Source organism: Anneissia japonica, unplaced genomic scaffold (assembly GCF_011630105.1).
Source record: "Anneissia japonica isolate Jap-2015-1 unplaced genomic scaffold, ASM1163010v1 scaffold1812_len1207588_cov181, whole genome shotgun sequence".
In the NCBI taxonomy this organism is placed as follows: Eukaryota; Metazoa; Echinodermata; class Crinoidea; order Comatulida; family Comatulidae; genus Anneissia; species Anneissia japonica.
The window spans coordinates 521,744-534,817 of NW_022726379.1; positions in this window are offsets into that span (position 1 = coordinate 521,744).

Below are 13,074 nucleotides of genomic sequence, written 5' to 3' on the forward strand. Positions count from 1 at the left end.
ATTAGCACAAACAGCAAAAATATTAGTAGGCTATATACACATTGTAAACTTCAAACCTAAAAGCATTCTGTCCAAAATCATTCTAACTGTACAATCACAATATTAGAATATGTATCATTAGCAAACAAATATATTAGTTCTTCATTAAAATTTATTTACAATTACTGTAATGGAATATCCTTAAATAGAGATATCAACTATAGTATGAAGTGATTATCGTTGAAAGTTAAATAAACTGTTAAATAGACGGATTAAGCTTGGCAAGAATGAATTTCTATATCGCACTGTATTAGTCTGAGTTGTTACCAATCTACCTGATCTGCTTGTTACAATATATTTATTTAACGGATGGGTATCGTTATCTCTTATTATCACTAATCACAGTCCGGTCATACGGATTCTACACGTTTGTGTCTGTTATTTTATTCATTTGTTAATGCCTACTTGTTTGTATCTTATGGGTGGCAACAATGTCTACCTCCACCAAACGGGCCCGCCAAAATAGGTTATGTATTCACCGTGATGTAAAATTTGGCAGTTTTTTTTAGATCCAGTCGTACGTGGCGCCCCATTGTTTGTATTCCCACCATGCATTTCGGTGGAACACTTTTTTCTGTGGAAAACTCTATCTTGTGTTTATGAGTATTTTTGATTTAGTCTTTACCTTGATAGTGTTTTAAAACATCATAGCGCCCTCTATTGTATCTTGCATTACAACAAATTTTTATCATCGAATAATCAAGGCCTATATTATAGAATAATACACTACAAACGTGTCACTGAGACAATCTTATTTTATCCATCACTATTTAGCTGTGATGATGATACTTCTTGGAAATTTGTTACACTTCAATTGTAATGTATTACCTATTTTATTACATTTTGTCTTCGTTGTTTTTCAATTTCATGAAGATAGGCCTATTTTATATATTTTTTACTCTGAAAAATTGTATTATTTTCACTTTTGTGTGGTTATCCTTTTTTTTTGTATTACTTTTTATTAATTAACATTTATGATACTGAATAAATTAAAGATATTGGAACCTCATACATTCTACTAATCATTTATATTTTCAATTATATGGTAAATCAATTAGTATGTGCGTTTATTTTCGCAAGAAAGAAAACTAATTTCATGACAGCATGATTTTGTGCGTTATGACAATAAAGTTTTTTCCCCTCTCTCTCTTTAGTAAGAATCACCCTTCTTTTTCATTTAGCACAATTACAAATAATATACAAAATAACACTACGGTTACAATATTACCTAGTAAACATCAAGTTGTACGAGATAACGTCATTTTCTAATGTTTTATAAAATATTACTTTTTTGTAATTTTGTTCATTTACAATAGCATAAAAAACATATTTTACTAGCAGATACACAGATACAATTTCCTAATGAGCTTACAATTTCTCATATTTTTTTTCGATTTGATGTTTTTAATCTTTTTGTTAACCAACCTGATGACATCATACATCAGTTAAGTATATCTGTTATTCATTTTTTAGTTTAATATAGTCCTATACAACCGTGTAACACATTATATGTCATAATCCTAATAATATATTATTATACCATGGACCTATAAAAGGTCCATGATTATACATAACATATAGCACATCATAATGTTTATACTTATCTGATCTTGTAAATATCTCCCCGAGCAACGCAAACATTTTTGTTAAAAATATATTTTTTTGTAACTTTTACTATTTCTATACACTATTTTATATTTATAAAGAAATAAACAATAACCCAGAAAAAAAATAAAAGTTTGACAGTCTGTGTAATGAACCTATATAACAGGTTTAGGTAGAGAGGCTATAAACCCAGGGCCGGGGAAGCATAAAGCTTCCCTTTTCACCAAGACAAAATACGATGGAATGATCATAGAAGGATGTATTACAGATTGAAATAGGATTAGAGTGATATAGCATGGGGTGATATATGAGATGGGAACCATATGTTTAGGGTCCATTCACGGTGCAAGTCTAAGATGATGCCTTAGCTCTATGTACAGTACATGTGAGACGCATCAACCCAATATACACTGAGAACAATAAATACTGTCAAAAATTACATGTCGGTAACAACATTAAATGCTGTTTCTAATTTTTAAAAGTCAAATTTTGACCAATTTTCTTTTGATTTTTGTTTGTTTGTTAAACTCATAACTGACAAGACTTTTAAACTCGATGTTAACATTGCCAAAGGACATTTTTTCCAAGATTTAGTGTATATATCACTTTGCATTTAAATGTACAAAAAATATGACAAAAAAGCTATCTGAATGATGACAATATTATGAAAAACGCATTCGTAACAACGACACACGTCAAATTGATCGTGAAAACAGAAAAAAGTATTAAACCCAAAATCGAAAACACAATCATAATATATACCATTAAGATGTGTATTACAGTTAGCAAAATAAAACAATTTATTCATGAGTTACAAAAGTGCCTTCACATGAATAAATAAACGGAGATTTGAAATAATTTACCTGTGTACGCTATTTAGGCCTATTTTTACACATTCTTTATCTTTAAATTAAAGTGATTTAAACAAAAAATTATGAATATTGTCATTTTTAATAAAAAGCCCTCAGTGAGTTTGAACGATCCAAATGTTTAAATGTCGAAGAAGGTAAATAATTCAAGGTTTGTAACATGTTTGATCGTCTGAGAGTTCAGAGTTACATGTTTGACGATTTAATCGACTGCTTCTTGACATTATCAGACAACGTGATCATTGAATACTGTCAGCGGCTACGATCTTCTTTCATTCGAAATATCACCTTCTTGGTTTGCTTAAACTTATCTTTTTGCTCCTCCTCACAGTCAAACACACAGATACTCCCCTCCCCTTAATATGGTACTACATAGACAGAAATAATTAGTATGGTGACTCCAAAAAAATGACAGAAATGAGGCCATAGTTGATTCTACGTTTCGTACTTTAATGGAACATTGTCAAGAAAGAATAAAGAACGAAACATAGAATCAATGGCCTCATGTCTGTCATTTTTCGGAGTCACCATACTCGTATTTTATTTACGTATAATCAGTGGATCCACATAGACGGAACTCGCCATACTCCCTTTTAACGGGCTACTTATGTTATGTGTGATATGATTGATGTTGGCACAGCAAAATATAACAAATAATAAGTCATTTAATGCATTTTCCAGTTCAAAATTCCATTCCATATTGTTTCAAGATCCAAGTAATATTATTAATTAATGTTCATATATTCTATTAAAAAATATAATAACTATTGAGTTTTCTATTGGATGCACAAGATTCAGTAACATGAATATAGTTATGACTTGAAAGTTATAGTGCACAGGCTGCATGTTTCGGTGTAGGTTGGAATCTAATAGGCCTATGAAACTATTTCCATGTTATTTCAGGATTGAAAATACACCAAAAATAAATCCCATAGTTAAGGGTAAAAATTTACAAATGGTTTATATAAAGTAACATATTGGCAGATACCAAAGTTATAGATGTAAAAAATGGTTTGATATTAACTTTTTGTATATTAAATAATTAAATATTTTATTATATTGAGCCTATGCCAATTGTAGTTGCTGTTATAAGAAAATAGATTTATTTTAATAGGAGGTGAATAGTTGTAGATTTGACTATTTTTAAATAGGCCTAGGTCTGTTATAATTTTTATTATTATACTAATAATTAAAGTTTCACTATATTGTGCGCTGATATGTGCTAAGTACGTGCTCATTTACAGTAATTATTCTCCCTCTGTAGACACCATAGCCAGTGGCGTATCTAGAGGTACCCCCCCCCACTCCCACCACACACACCCATACCCACAAAAAAGCTCGCTTCTGCATTCGCTCCAATTGAAACGTCCGAACCAATGAAAATAAAGCTCACGTAGTTAGAAACACCTCAAACCACCTCAATTTTGCGACCTAGGGCTCCTCAGTTGTTATTGTTCCCCACTCCACCTTGGAACCCCAGCCCCTCTTCCCCCCTCCCTATTTCAAGACTCATAGAAACGCCACTGGCCATAGCAGGGATTCCTACGCATTATCTATTACTGATGTAAATATTAGAATTACAGTAAGTATTTTGCGTTTATTTTGCACCACCGTGCATGACCTGCACGTCACGTGGGGACTACACCAATGGCAGCGCCAATAGAGTTTGGATGTTCTATCTAGGATTTCCATTTGATTATTTCAGGCATTTCAGCATAAAGTGCAGTGTTGAATTTGTTTTTTTTTAAATAAGCCAGAATATACAAAAAAGAAAAAAAAGTTGTAGAATAATCAACAAGCTGTTTGACCGTCCTATTAATACAGACGGCCTTGGGTTATATGTCAAGAAAAACAAAACGGTACTTCGGCGCGGATGGCATTTGTCAGGCTAAAATAATAGAAAGTAGGCCTACATATTTATAGGCATTCGTTTGGCGCGGCAAACAACTATCGCGCCAAGAATAGAAACTTATCAGCCATTACAATTGTTTGTCGCAATATAATTGTATTTGGATTGGGAATTCCGCTATTTGTCTGTTGCCATAATGGCGCTTCTTCTAATGACGTCATTTTGCCAATTTATCATTCCCGGTTTCAGTCATCGAAGTTACTTAATGCATAAAGCCTGCTTAAACTGTTTAATGAAGGAAGAACCTTCTATTCCTGCTTCATGACGTCAAACCCGTTAAATTTTTAGATTTCTCTCAGCAAAGTGTTAGATAATACTAAATCTGTTAAATGGTTAGGAAGAAGAAGCTCCTAAAATTATCTTCTAATAACTCAGGAAGCATGTGTCAACTATCTCAATATGAACCTTTCAAAAACATAAACGTACGTCCTTATTATTATTATTATTATTAATATTATTATTATTATTGTTGTTATTATTATTATTATTATTATTATTATTATTATTATTATTGCTGTTGGTATTGATGTTAATATACCATTAATTGCTTAGTTTGTTGAGTAAATATTAATAATTAATTAATTATATAATTAATTAATTATTAGTTTTCAGTTGGCAAGTATAATAATTATAATAAATAAAATTGTCCTTTTTTCCTCACCAAATAACTAACATAAAATTATAAATAATACATTTCTATAATCCTATTCGTTAAGGCTTATGACTTCGGCTGGTAATCAGTTTAACGATGTTTGTAGTAAAGTCTGATGTAAATCAGTTAAAACTCATTTCGTTTTGATTTGTGTTTCATGGAAAAGTTACGGTTATAACTTTTAAAGGAACAATCGATGTTTTTAATTGAATTTTGAAATTTACAGATTTTACGTCAGACGGTCGATGTATCCTATCGATTGTGTGCTGGCCCTGTTCATTTTTTGTGAGGTTTTTGTAAAAAGCACAGGCCTAAATATTTTGTCTATAAACATAGCCTATCTAGGTTTTAAAGTCAAAATACTCCATAAGACCGGCGACCGTATACTTAGTACTGTATCACGTCGATAATAATGGACCGCCTCAAGGTATATAATTAGTCAAGTTAATATTCTGGAATCCTTTGTTTGAAACATTTAGATAATGTCTCTTTTTTAATGCTTTATATGTTTATGATTGATTTTCCTTTTGATGTTTGTTTGGAATAAATTTGAATTATTTACTTCTAATGATTGCATTGAGATAATAACAGAAATCCCTAGTTTTGATTGTAGTGTTTTCCACCAATTTGTCAATTCTGTCAATAGCTGCATCACAGTAAATCTTCAATATAACATTCATTCATTAACACCGTGCTTTTTAGTGGTTAGTCTAGGTCTGTATTATTGCTGTCATTTTTCTTCAAATTAATCGTAACGCTAATAGAAGAACTTGTAATGGACATATATACTGTACGATAAACACAAAAACGCTATGGACAAAGAAAAGAAATAATTATTTTGATGTATAATAACAATAGTGTAAAACTAATATTTGATTGACGTATATAAGCTCCTACTTTAAATAAGTATTTTCACAATGATCGACTTAACTGGTCTAAAAGGGTGAGAGTAAAGTGGCTAAAAACAAGCCAGTTAATATATTCCGACTTCGATACGCACGCGCGCCGTCGCCTTCTCTCAAAAAGAGAAATATGAAAGCGAATAGTTAATGTATCGATATGGTTCCAAACCTCTCTCCACTAATCAGATTACCGACCTGTTCCCCGACATGTTGGAATTTGTGTTCGAATTTACAATCCATTTAGCGATCTACAAAAGCCTACGCTATCTCCAATCACTTAATTAGCAAAGGAAACAACTTAGTAATCAATACTTGAATTGGGATATTAAAAAAATACGAAATGCTAGGCCTAGCCATAACCGTCGGACAAAATATTTATATTTAGCGGAAGATCAGACTATTAATCTTTCTTTTTTCTACCTAAAATTATAGCATAGCACGTATTATTATAAAAATATAATAATGTAAAAATGATATTAATAATATATAATAATATTTATTATATAATAACAGTCACGAATATCTAATATTGGAACACACGCTGTTATACTTAATGTTTATAAGCATAGATCTTCAACGGAATGAGATTTAAACCTACAATATGTGGATATCAGATAATAAATAGTGAGTGGTATAGCTTGTATTTTGTATTTACGGTGCCACCCATAAAACCTAATTTAAATATTATTCTATATAAATAAATGAATAAATAGATAATATATATGCCTAAGCAAAATATATACTGACGATACCTGGATTCGAACCCAGGACATTATGCTGTCTATGCCACACATAAAACCTAATTTAAATATTATTCTATATAAATAAATGAATAAATAGATAATATATATGCCTAAGCAAAATATATACTGCACGATACCTGGATTCGAACCCAGGACATTCTGCTGTCTATGCAGACGACTTAACCAACTGGACCATTGAGGTTTTGTTTGGAATTCCAATTTGATTAAATCATATATATATATATATATATATATATATATATATATACAATGAAAAAGACGATGAGATGTCAACGACTTGGTAGACTTTGAACACAAATTTTATTCAAAACATGAACATTTTAACCCGTCCTCGGGTCTTCTTCAGCATGTGTGACAAACAAAATATAAGTTGGCTATTATGATATGGTAGATTCTCTCTGTAGTTTGCATTACATTAATAAGGCATATAAAAAAGCATATTCAAAATAGGCATATACATATATATTATTTACAATTTTAATGAGACCTAACAATAATCAATCGATCAGTCAATCATCCAGGCAGGCAATCAGTTAAACAATCAATCAGTCAAATAATATTGTTAGGTACTGTAATTACTTCGAGTCCTGTTTTAATTACCGCTTTAATTGCTCATGTTAAAGTAGAAATCGATGTACAGTAATTTCTTATCCATTATTTTTTTTTTACCGTCACGTCTAGACCTACCATATAATAGTAGCAAAGGTGTAATTTGCAGTAATTATACTTCATGGTAGTTCATGAAACTCTTTTCGATCTCCTTATCTTTTGTTTTCGAGCTTCTTCATTCAGTTCTGGCAATAGAAACAAAACATTGTATGCATTAGTCTAATAAATGGCCTACTTCTGCAGATCAACCCACTTACAGTAAGAAATGTCAATCTGCCTGATATCTGACTACGTACCAGCAGCGCCCATTACACCAATTGGGTTCATGCTCTTGTGTATCTTGAACCACTCATCTTATCACTATCTAATTGAAACAAGAGGTTTTGTGTATTGCCATCAAATCATAACCAATCATGACAGACTATGTCCTTTGAAATCAATTAATAGTAAATATGCCTATTGTGACAGTGCGATCATATTGTGCTGGCATTCAGTGCTTTCCCCGGGGTACTAATTGTAGTTGGCAAATTTTAGGGTCCCATAACATTAATTGGAAATAGACCTTTCATCACATCAATCACAGTGACTCATATGAGTGTATCAATCACTGGGATGAGCTGTGTTTTTATCGAAGTTTCGTATCGGATTTCGCTAGGAATATGCCTTCTTAGCATACCTTATCCATCATATCATAACTCGTTGATTTATGCTGATTGTACCGACTTTTTTCTCCGTGATCAGACTAATGATTTATGCCACGACAGATGGTAACCTATTACTAAGCATTTACATCGAGATTTTTACATTTTCATGGATTGTTGGCAAAAATGACGGTTCTATTAAAATCAGTGGAATGTCGATTCCAAGAATGCGCAAACAAATGTCGGTTTTACAATATCGCTCTTGGTGTTCGATGTGTGTGCTGATATGCACCCGCCGCGGAGTTTCTGGAACTACAGATCGCGACCATTGGTCTCCAAAACTTTTCTGAGGGTCACGAGCTGCTGGCCAGAAAAAAACACAACTTTGGATAACAAAGAAGACAAGGAGAACTTTTAACCCAACCTCAAACACAAGTCCCGTAAAATATCACGCGCCTTTTTGTAAAACTAAGTATTTAAAAAAAAAAATTATGTATCCTCTTGAAGTCGAGCATCACAATCAGTACGGTTGTACTGTATGTTATTAGTAGGGAGCTTTCGATTCACGACGGTAGACAGAGGAGGACGGTAAATGGAACAAAATGTTTGAATCTGCGCATGCGAACGGTCTTTTTTTCGATTTAACATTTGGTCTAAAATTATGACGGGAAGCGACCCACCGGGAACTTGAGGGCGTTGCGTGAATCGAAGCTCCCTAATCACAATACTGTACAAAGATACAGTTCGGGTTGGCTGAGTGTACTCTCCTGTGTTGCAGTTTTTACGAACTTCTCTCGCAAACAATGCCAAACATTGCTGTGACATGAATCCGATGGCCAATCACAAACCAAATTCCAACCAAATTGAGCTTTTTGAATTACAACCTTTTTCGCAGTTGGGCCTACAAATGGCTCATACAATAGGCCTAATGCAGCATGAGAGGTTGTGATCAGTGGCGGCTCTAGGATATATTTTCTGGGGGGGGGGTGCTAAGTTGTCCGACAGGGGGACATAAGCTCGTGCGGGGGGCGCTTAAGGCCCCCTGTCCCCCACTGGGGGACTTGGTGCCTTGGTGAGTTTCACGATATAATTTACCGAAATCTCAAATTAAATCACTTTGAAAACTATTATAATGAGACATATTATTATTATTATTATTATTATTATTATTATTATTATTATTATTATTATTATTATTATTATTATAGACAGTATATGAAAGTGTTATTTTTGGTAACCTAGGCGTGCCATTCGTGACTTTAATGAACTCAGTTGGTGGACCCAGACCCTGGCCCATGTATTTATTTCTTCGAGTCTGGACTGTTTTGTACGTCTAGCCTTTTGTTCGCTTTATTTCCAGCAGAGAACATAATTCCATTTGTGCACAACACCGCTGCCCGTCTGTCCACTAAGTTAAGTTCCAATTCGTCACCACGTTACACCTGTGTTGGAGCAATTGCATTGGATTCCTGTGCAGTGGCGGCTCCAGGATATACTTTATTGGGGGGTGGGGGCTAAGTATTTATGGGGGTCTAACTATAGCGCGCAGCGTTATCTGAGGGCCGAAGGCCCGAGCCGGGGGTGTGTATGGGAGGGAGGTGTCCCCTCCTCCCAAAACAAGATTTAAAACAAAAAATAGGACTTCTAAATGGCCGGAAATGGCTGGGATGGGAAATCTAGGCCTACTTTTTTTTCTTTTGGTCCGACTGCCCGACGAGCTTTGGCCGATGGGGGTGGGGGGCTTGACCAAACCGATGGGGGATTGAGCCCCCCGCCCCCGCTGGCACCGCCATTGTTTCTGTGGTGCAAAAATCGAAGTTAAGGTGCTTTTGTGAGACACTTCCCCGAAATTCTACAGAACTCATCCATCTATATGCCCCTAATAGGACGTTGAGGTCATCCTCTGTTTCTTTTAACAAACTTTGTCAAATCTTCAACGCAGTATTATGGAAGTCGGTCATTTCTTTGAGCCTCCGTTGCTCTTTGGAATGACTTATCCAAGCAACTAACATCAACACATTACCAAACTAGAGGGTACTCTGAGAGTGCATACCGGTACCTCCACCCACATCATAAATCTCCACTGTTTAAATTTCCCACACATACTGTCCCCATGGGAAAAAATGTATTCAGTGCAGTACTGATACCTAAAATGGCATGACCGGTAAAATATGTTAAGTTTAATACGGACAATTGATTACAAGATAATGAAAAAAATAAATAAAAGACATCATGTTATTCGAACTATGATCAATAGTGTGGAAAACACTCTCCTAACCACTCGACCAAACTGTTTCCACGTGTAGCGATGTGAAATTAATGCCAGCATGTTTTGTTACACTTTTTCCGCAAAAACCCCTACACACACATACGTCCATACAGCAGACAGATAAAAAGTAGTTCGCTCATTCTTTCATTCAATTTCTATATTTTTATTTTTATATATTTGTTTGCACTATAGTGGTTTAATATTGTTAACTATACATGTTTGTCAGGGAAAATGTAGGCGAGTGGTAAAGGTGCACGTATTATAAAGCTAATCGACTCTATTGGGTTCGCATCTCCCTATTTTTTGTTTTTGTTTTTTGTTTTTAGTTAATTAGTTAATTATTGTTATTATGATTAACTTTTTATTATTTGTGCATTTATTGAATACATTTATTTCATATTGTATCATTATTCACTATTATTTTTTGTATAAAATTAGTACAGTAGATTGTGAGGTATGCCGCCCGAAAATATGTAAAATCTGCATCTTACTTCTTCAGTCCATCCGCAAAACGAGTTTTATCATCATAGGCTTAGGTGGCAAGCCCATAATCGGGTTGCAGATTCGCTTCTAGTCTGTCAGCCAAAATGTGGCACATGATCGATTCGCTCTAGCGGTGGTCGATCCGCTCGAGTTGTATCTTGCGCTTGCATATAAACACACGTAAAAAATGAGTTTTCGTTCATTGTGCCCTTTACCTTTGACCCTGACCCTTCAAAATGTAGTCACATCCAGACCTTTTGTCATGGAATATTATGCAAGTTACTAAAGAACTCTTTATATGAATAAAGTAGTTTTTCCTCGATTGCGACCTGATCTTTGAATCTTGTGACCAAGTTTTACGAATCTCTGATAATAATTGTTGGCTGTAGGCTGTTATATATAAAAAGCAGTTTTCGTGGATTGTGACCTTGACCTTTGGCCCTGACCCTTCAAAATGTAATCATTTTTAGATTGTTGGTCAATGAACATTGTGAACAAGGTTTACGGATTTCTGATAAAAATTTGTCTGCTGTAGGCTGTTATATAAACAAGTAGTTTTCCGATGATTGTGACTTTGACCTGTGACCTTGACCCCTTTAAAATTTAACCATCTTTAGATTGTTGGTCATGGAACATTATGACAAAGTTTTACAAATTTCTGATAAAAATTGTTAGCTGAAGGCTGTTATATATAAAAAGTAGTTTTTCGTCAATTGTGACTTTAACCTTCGACCATAGCCCTTTAAAATTTAATGATCTCGAGATATTTGGTCATGGATCATTATGACCGAGTTTGAGAAGTTTCTAATGAAAACTGTGCCCTGTACACTGCGGAAACCATAACCTCCTTGGTGGAGGAAAAAAAAAAATCAAAACACATCTTGTTAAATTGTATTTTGCTCATTTCCGGATACTTATTTCTAATGTAAAGCGCATTGAGTCTTTTATTAGTAAAATGCGCTTTCAAGATTAAACTATTATTATTATTTTTATTATTATGGAGACTCTCATGACAGCACTGCCAATTACTACGTTCAATAGAACTAGTCTTACGGGTTAAGAGCCTTGAGGAGGCGAAATATATGTCATACTGATGCTCTTCCAAGAGTTGTGTTTTCGTTGGTTTATCTTCTATGTCTGATAGATGCCTTCTATCCATCCTGCGTTTGAGCGCAAAGCCTTAGGCCAAATAAAAAAAAAATATTGTGTTGGCCACGCCCGTCCGACCCAAAAAAAAAAATCGAAATTGAGAGTCAGCATTTTAGTGTTTTTTTTTGTTTTTTTTTTACTACATCGAAAAAAATTTAATGAGCTAAAAAGGTTGGAATTGGCCTATTCTTGAGACGGTAGATTTAAAAACGGTCTTTGTTGTATTTTTGTGTATTTTCTACTTTTTAGGCATAAAAACATTATTGATTTAAAAAAAAGCATAACATTTTTCCTACTCAAAACGTGGCCAACACAAGAATTTTTTTTATTGGCCTTATTTCAGACCCTGAACTCGCTCGCTAAGAGGTGCATTAACGATTATGATGGCATCGAACGATGATGACTGAATAACAACTCAACTTACTGTATTGTATACTGTATAACGAATAATTTATTAGTTGTTTGCTGATAATGAAGTAATTTAGAATTGAATTTGGTAGACGACAACTGCTACTAATGATTGTAACAATACATATTATTTAACATTAACATTGTCGTTATCTTTATCGTTATATTCTCATCAAAATTATATTATTATTATTATTATTATTATTATTATTATTATTATTATTATTACATCTTCAATTTAAGCCTACTATTATTATGCTTATGTAAATGTTACTATTTTGAGCTTCGGTTAAAATTCATTGTTTAAATGTATTTTATATAATATTAATATACCATGCTTTATTTTTTCCGTTGTTGCACTTGAAATAAACAAATTGGTATAAGTAAAATTTTAAGCGCATGCTTTCTTGGATAACAATTGTTTTAAAGCGGTGGTCATAACTAATTCCAGTTGTTTAGAAAACGTGAGTAGGCCTAATATTGTGCAAATCCCGTGACGCATGCCAATTCCACAATGCAGCTTAAATGTTCGACATGTGCCAACTTTAATGATCCTTATCCTTAATTTAGGCAACAAGATTAAAATGCGTGGGAAAGCTTGGATCAACTTGATGATAATACGGACGCGTGTTAGGATTAAAAGGAATAAATATGTTTATTGCTAAATTTTGTTTTCCCATAGAATTTAGAGCCAACCTGAGAGATTTGAAATGCGTGAATACACCAGTTGTCTTGGTGTGTATGGGGGTGTGGGGGGGGGGGGGGGTTGCGGATT